The sequence below is a fragment of the Mesocricetus auratus genome, unplaced genomic scaffold, assembly GCF_017639785.1.
Source record: "Mesocricetus auratus isolate SY011 unplaced genomic scaffold, BCM_Maur_2.0 Super-Scaffold_6730, whole genome shotgun sequence".
Taxonomy (NCBI): domain Eukaryota; kingdom Metazoa; phylum Chordata; class Mammalia; order Rodentia; family Cricetidae; genus Mesocricetus; species Mesocricetus auratus.
This window is the reverse complement of record NW_024429184.1, coordinates 94,373,917-94,381,367: the sequence shown is the minus strand read 5'-3', so window position 1 is coordinate 94,381,367 and position 7,451 is coordinate 94,373,917. Positions and strand designations below refer to the sequence as shown.

General features: G+C 37.6%; 1 pseudogene; it reads right to left on the bottom strand.

Annotated features, from left to right (window-relative positions):
* Positions 1-1,562: 1,562 nt before the first annotated feature.
* On the bottom strand, positions 1,563-3,934 carry LOC101832899 (annotated as a pseudogene).
* Positions 3,935-7,451: the final 3,517 nt, after the last annotated feature.

The following is a 7,451-nucleotide window of genomic DNA, read 5'->3' as shown; positions in this document are numbered from 1 at the left end:
AAGGTGCTGATATATTGTATGTATGTCCTTCAAGAGGCTTGTGGGTGTGGCTGTGTCCCATCTTTTGCTTTTGCTTCCTCTCTGTGAGTTGAACAGTTTGCTTGGCTACAAGTTGACCACCACTGTAATCCAGCACCTTCATGAGAAATTCTAGTCAGTTGATCTGACCAATTGTGTCATGGAAACTCTGAAACTGTAAGAACATAAACCTTGTTCCTTGAGAGGTTGATTATGCCACATATTTATTATAAGTAAAACTAAGGCTTTGATAGGCCACAATTTTCAACATTATACTCAAACTTAAAAACACTCTGAGGTTTTCTCCCCCTGTGGAAATGAGTATCATAGGTTCAATATTTGTACTACACTCCTATTGTGTGAAATGAATTTATTAATAATAAACTATATATTATGATATTGGGGGAAAATTTTGGGAAGGCTCTGATAGCTACCAGAGGTCTAGAGAATGGCAGTAGAGATGTTTTCATAAAGAGAGCAAGAACAAAAGACCCATATAGTAAGGAACATCCTTTGTGGACATGAGGATGATTCATCTCCCCAAGGACCTGACAGTGGTGGCCCCTGGATCTTAGATGCCCAGTGTGCAGAAGTATGAGAAGTCTAAAGAATATTACTGTAGATTGTCAAATACTTTCCATCTTCTGTTTCTATTCCAGCCTTTTTAACTCAGTGATGATCACATTTTGTTTTGAGGAAAAACAGGTGTTAGACCAGGGAACTGGAATTAAGATTATCAACAAACAAAAACAACACTGCCAGCAATCAACACTTGTGCATCATGTGTATCTTGGGTATATTGGTCAAATAGAATAGCAGACACTCTTTGTAATCAACAACTTATCAAGTATTATTTTATAGCAACATATATGGATCAAAGTACTTCTTCACCATCATTACCAAGATAAGAAATGACAGAGGTCTCTCAGGGTTCTCCGATGATTCTGGAACAGAAGTATAGATGTTCTTTATTTTCTCTAAAGGATTCTGATGAGGATTTTTAGGAATTGATTTGTTATTAAGAAACTTGTGATCGGTGGTTATAATTTCTTGTGACTTTGGTCTTCCTGTTGATAGAATCTAAAAGCCATGGTAGTCACTCTTGTAATTCAGGCTTAATGAGGGTGAGAAGAAACATTTGTTCAGGTATATGTGTATGAATGCATATATTTGAGTGTGTGTGTGTGTGTGTGTGTGTGTCTGTGTGTGTGTGTGTGCTGTGAGACACAATGAGCACTGCAGAGCAAGATGCATGAAAAGGAAGGAACAATTGTTCACAGATTCTAGAGAGGTTGAGGTTGCAACAGAAAATTATTGTGAAGAAGTACAGATGTGACAGAGCTTCCCTCCCTCCCTCCCTCTATCCCTCCCTGTGTGTGTGAGTGTGTGTGTATTCTAGTATGTATGTGTAGTTGAAAGACTGCAAAGATGGTATAGAGGTGCATAGAGAGTTGAAGAGGTATTGGGGATTGGCAGTTTCTGACATATTAGCACACATGATCCTTATCCTTAGGTTTTCCTAAGGTGGTAGTGGTTGACTAATGTAAAGAAAAACATATCCGAAGGGGAATTTATCTATGACTCCCTGGAGTTAACCTTTTGATGTTGTCAAGGTCATTAGCTGTGGGTGAGTTGAATTTGTGTCTTCTGATCATATTTCTCTAAGGAGAACTTTGGCACTTTCGTCACTGTGTCAAGCACGATATGATGCAAGTAAAAGGTTTTCCACAAATAAAGACCTGTAGCAAGGAGCCCACCAGTAGCTGATGCAAATGTCCTCAAATATTCTAACATTTCTCTTAATGTTTCCTCTCCCTTATTTTTCAACAAAGAATAGGATTTAAGTTTTTCTTTCAGTTTTTCTACAGGAACTTGGGAAACTTTAGCAATGAATTCCAGAGATTCATCATCCACTCCAAAGAGGACTTGATAGTGGTATAGAGTCGCTTTTAGCTTCTCCATGTTACTTCCCTGGAGGGTGTTCAGTGCAGGAATAGTAGCCAAAGCGCCTTCCTTGAGGGCTTCCAACCAGATACACTGCTTTGAAGTGCTGTGCTTTCTGTCAATGGCTGCCTCTGTAATGTTGGACACGGAAAGCATAAAACTGTGGCGCTTTTGAGCAGGAAGATCCTCTATCAGGGTGCCCATCAGGACTGGAAAATCACAGTCACATAAATTGTGGTTAGAGATCAAGAAAATCTGTGGTTCATCAATTTTATTGTCACGAAAGGTATCTAGATTGGAGCTTCGGATTTGCTGCAGGATCTTTTCTTGGTCAAAGTACATGCTTTGTGTTTCTTTTCATTATCTAGATCAAAGTCCACCTTGGTTCTTACAAATCAGTAATTCTTTGTCATCAATGTGATTACATTGGAAAGGTCTATCTATTTTATGTTTTGTAAATCCTATGGTAGAGATTATAATGAAGAAGTCATACTTTTGGAATTTCACTTTTGCCAGATACTCTTATGGTGTAAATTTCAGAGTTCCAACACCAGGGAGGTCCCATATATTCAAATTTTTAATTTTGGGGTATTTGTATAAAGTTGTATTCATGGTTTCCTCTGTTACCCCAACTTCAGCTGCACCTTCCTCATCATCCTTCACACCCCTCAGGGCATTGATGAAGCTGGACATCCCTGCTCCAGACTCTCCTGTCACAGCAATGTTTATTGTGACACTATCAATGTTTTTTAATGCAGCCCTGATCACAGAGTTTGCCCCCTGAATGTTTCCATTTTCTAGGTTTAACTCAATTGACTGGATAGTCTCCAGAGAAATTATTTTGTTTTCTACCCTAATCTTCTTAAAATATTCAGTGAAGCTTCTGTACACTGAGTCTCCATTGTCTTCTTTCTTAGATGTATTAGAGAAGGCCTGGCCAATGACTGTGAGCAAATGAAGGCATCGAGAGAAAGAAGGGACAGTGAGTTGCAAGATCCCGATGATGCCTTTGTGCTTAGCACCGTGTTCTTCATGCTGCAGCCTCAGTATTGACTACCTTCCATATAATTTGTGCTGGTTGTTTTGGTCAATCAGATACAAATTAAAGTTGGTCCTTTTGAAGGAATAAACCTCATTTGAGGAATTGCCTCCATCAATTGCCCCAGAATGGACTGGGGGTGGCATGCCTATGGGATGTTTTCTTGATTGAAGATTGATGCGGGAGGTCTCAGCCTACTGTGGGTGATACCATTCCTGGACAGGTGCTTCTGAGTTATATAATAATGCCAGTAATATAACTATGGAAACAAGTCAGTAAGCAGCACTCCCCCCTTGTTCCGGCCTCTGCTCCTGCTTGAGTTTTTTCCCTATTTCCCTCCACGGTGGACTGTGATCAGAGTGTGTAAGTTCCCAAAACTTGTTTCCCCTGAAATGCATTGGTCATGGTGTTTATCACAGCAATAGAAAGCAAACTATGTCAGAGATCCTAGCTCTTAATGGAGACCTTAATTATGGAAAAATAAAACTTTAGCAGAGTAAGGGAATATATCACAAAAAAATCTGATAAGTCCTTTAGCCAGCATTATTAGCAATTATCAAAACACAAACACCTATGTTTTATCTACCCTGACTGAAGTATTCTACACGAAATCCAGGATGTCTTCTCCTTCTGTGCACACCTACTTCAGTGTGTGCCTCAAATGCCTGAGAACTTAATCAACATACACCTAGTTTCTGAAACTGAAAAATGAATAAAAATGAAGAATAATTGATACCAGTGTTTAATCAATGCAAAATCTCTATTGATGACATAGATCTTTTTTATTTTTGTTTTCAAATGATGTCAGTATGTCCAACTATTGTATTTGATTAAACTAATTTTGATTTGCCTAGATTTACTTTCCTTCTTTCTTTTTCATGATTTGGAGCTCATCTTGCAAAAATACAAAACTTCTTTACCCTCGAAGTCCATGTTAACATCATTTATCCAATACAATGTTTAAGTGTTCTGAAGCCTACATTTAGATTAACTATTTACTTTTCTTTTAGTTTTTTAATTAATTTTTAAAAATTAATAACTGTTTTGTTTTACATACCAATCTCAGTTCCCTCTCCCTCCTACCATCCTATTCCTCCACCAGCCCCCTATCCTAAAACATGGGTATTAACTTTATTGCCTTTCTGTATGTTCTTTTTTAGTTAGGCAGGGTTCAGGATCTATATTCCCACTGGGATGTAAAATTGTAGCTGCCTCCATCATTTACCATCATTTCCTCATGTTTCAGTTTCTCCACTGAATTCACTGTCACACAATGTATTTGTCTGAGTTTATTTGGTGTCAGCCTCCCACAATATAATGCACGTCAAATTGCAGATTGTGCTTTTATTTCCCTCATCACTTAATCACCTCCAACCCATAGGTGTATCTGGTTTATTATCAGGGAATGAATTGTTACCTCAGCTCTTATGAGAAAGAGATGGTGAGTGTTTGAAGTTAGACGTGACTGCTCCTGCCCACTTACCAGATTATCCCGCGTCTGGTGTCTGTGTTCACTGTGGTTCAGCTGCAAGAACCACACTCCTGTGTGCTTCAGTCTCTTCACTTGCAGCCCACCCCTGCTTCTTCTGTGGAAAAGCAGCACGTTCAAGGCAGTCGAGCCGAATTTGTACACTCTCTGATGTCTGCCCCTTCCTTCTAAGTATGTGTTGGCCAATCGTAAAGTTTATGGGTCTCATTGTTTTTCAGAATTTCTTGCATTTCTAAGAAGAAGAAATAGAAAATAAAACTATCAGGTATTTCTCACTTTAGTGTCTCTTCATTTCATGGCAGTAAATGTTGGACAGTCATAAAATCATCAAGTATGTGAATGAACATGGTTTCTCAAGTAGCACTGTAGCTGGATGTAGAGTTCTTTGTGAATATTCCTTTGTGTGATACAGCTGGCTGTAGTGGTAAATCTATTTTCACTGTCAGAATTTGTTCTTGTCTTAAAATGTTCTTAATTTGCTGCCAAATTTAAAAGATAGCATTGTGGATATAATAATAATAACTGGCAATGATTTACATCTAGGGTTTGAGTACATCAGTTCACATATTCTGTTATTTAAGGTTGCTAATAAGATATTTAATGTATTTTTGATATTTTCGCCTTTTTTAATTTTGGCTTTCATTACAACTTTTAATATGTTTTACATGCATTTAGTTTTACTTTTTTGTGCATGGCTTTGTTATAACAATTTTCTCCTTTAGAGAGTACCAAATGTCTACCCTCTCCTCATAAGGTTCCAATAAAAAAAAACTGAAGTTTGATTCCACCAAAGTTCACCCTGAGAGAAATTTTCACCAAAGTGGCAAGATACAAGGGTCTCACATACACACACACACACACACACACACACACACACGCACACACACACAATCCAAAAACAAAACCACTAGCATTTCTCTATATCAACTGCAAACAAACAATAATTAAATGGGGCAAACAATGCCATCATAGTAGCTTTAAAAAAAGAAATGTAGAAAAGGAAATTCTAATTCTATGGAATATATCTAACCAAGGACATGAAAGCCCCTACAATGAAACTAAAACATCTGACAAAGACATTGAAGAAGACACTGAGAGATGGAATGATTTCTTCGTGCTCACGGGTTAGAAAAAGCAATATTGTGAAAATGATTGTCTTACTGGAAGCAATCTACAGAGTCAACGCCATCCTAATAACAATTCTAATGCCTTTCTTCCCAGAGAAGGAAAAACATCTTAGAATACACATTGAAGTACAGGGTAACACTGACCTCCAAACCAATCCTGAATAAAAAGTATATTGTTGGATGTATTGCCGTGCCTGATTTCAAATTACACTACAGAGCCATAGTAATAAAAACAACATGACACAGACATAGAAGCATCCTCACAGATCTATACTATAGAGCAGAGGACCCAGCAACAAGGACATCCAACTGCAACATCTGATTTTCCACAAAGACACAAAAGAAAAATCAGTTGGAGAAAGAACATCTTCAACACAGTGCTGGGAAACTGGACAGCTACATGTAGAAGAACAAAATTAGATTCTTATATCTCACTGTGCACAAATATCTACTGCATATGGACTAAGGACCTCAACATAAGATGCCTTTGTACTTAGCACTGTGTCCTTTATGCTGCAGTCTCAGTTATATTATGATGTTGGCTAGTTTCCATATGTGTTATGCTGTTTTATTCAATGTCAGCAAGATACAAATTAAGTTTCTATTGGTAGAGCAAATCTCAGTTGAACAATAGCCTCCAACAGATTGATGAGGGGCATGACTATTGGCCAGTTTCTTGACTGTGGATGGATATGGAGGTTCCTTTCCTAGCCACTTTGGGTGGAACCATCCCTGGAGAGGTGGTCCTGGGTTGTATGCTAATGCAAATAATCTGCCTATGGGGAACAAGTCAGTAATAAGCACTCTCCCCTTGTTCCTGCCTCTGCTCCTGCTTGAGTTTTCCTCCTAAATTCCCTGCATGACCAACTGTGACTAAGTGTGTAAGCTCCTAAAACTCTTTTCCCCTGAAATTCTTTTGGTCATGCTGTTTATCACAGCAACAGAAAGCAAACTAGGTCAGGTATCTACTAGCTCTTAACCAAACCCTTAATTATGAAAAATAAAATTTAAGTCAAGTAAGGGAAAATAATACAAAAATCTGTGTAAGTCCTTTAGCCAGCAGTAGCAATTATCAAAACACAAACTACTGTCTTTCATCTACCCTGAATGGAGTTTTCTTGAAATCCAAGATGTCTTCTCCATCTGTGTACACTTCCTTCAGCTTGTGCCTTCAGAAGAGTGACAACTTAATCAGCATGTGGCTAGTTTCTCAAACTGAAAATGAACTAAAATGAAGAACAATTGAGACCAGTGTTATCAATGCAAAATCTCTAATGATCACATAAGTTTTGGTTTGTTGTATTTTTGTTGTCAAAAGATATTAGTAAGTCCAGTAATTGTATTTGGTTGAAATGATTTATAATTTGCCTAGTTTTATTTTCCTTCCGTCTTTATTTTGACTTTGAACTCATCTTCATAAGGATTATAAACTTGCAATAATGTAAAGCTTCTTTACCCTTAAAGTGCATGTTAGAATCTATTTATTCAATAGAATATTTCAGTGTCCTTAAGTCATCATTCAGATTTACAATTTTCTTTTAAATCTTTTATATGATGTACTATTCGTAAATTTTTTTCCTTGTGTCTTTGTGTCTATGTGGGGAGGCATTCAGTGAAGATCAGATGCTGTCTTTTATTGTTCTCTACCTCACTGATTTGAGTCAGGATGTTTGGCAAATCTTGAGTTTGTGTTTCTGCTAGACTTGGTAACTAGAATATGCTGTGGTTACAGATGCATGCATGCCAGTGTCCCAAACAACCTACCCCCCAAATCTTAAAATCAAAAATGAGAAGATTGAGAAGAATAAGTTAAAACACAAGTTAAAATACAACC